The following is a 616-nucleotide window of genomic DNA, read 5'->3' on the forward strand; positions in this document are numbered from 1 at the left end:
AAAACTCAAATTCATTTAACGATAATCAATTAGTTGGTGATCACCGCCACTTAAGAATTGAGAAAAGTGTATAGGTAATGCTAGGGAAGCTAAATTTGTAAACAAAATTTACAAACTAAATGATGTGTCATTAATATGAATGAACACATTTATCAAATTTTAAGTAATAATTCAATCATCAACTTATGATGTCATTTAGTTTACACAATTTTATTTATAAATTTAGTTTCCCTAGCATTATCCAAAACATATTTACATAGATTTGGAATTGCCTGCCGAATATGACATTGACATGCATGACATGTGTAAGTTTGGCGGGCACTCCCAAAGGGGACACAACGGCCATTCCAAAACTCTGCTAGGGCAACTTTGTCTGCTGCATTTTTCTATTCGTCCAACGTCTCCCGAGTAATTTGAAAAAAGAAAAAAATTCCCAAAAAAGGGTATGCGTATTCCTAGACACACGCGTCAAAGATCTATACGATGGGCGGCTTTAAGGTCTCCTTGCAGCTGATTGCTCCACGTGTCAAGAACAAGAAAACCACTAGTGGTTTTATAGGCGAAAAGATGCGGTTTCGTTGTCCTCAGGCACACTTTCCTTATATAGCCTTCTGCT

This window comes from Malus sylvestris, chromosome 8, assembly GCF_916048215.2.
Source record: "Malus sylvestris chromosome 8, drMalSylv7.2, whole genome shotgun sequence".
NCBI lineage: Eukaryota > Viridiplantae > Streptophyta > Magnoliopsida > Rosales > Rosaceae > Malus > Malus sylvestris.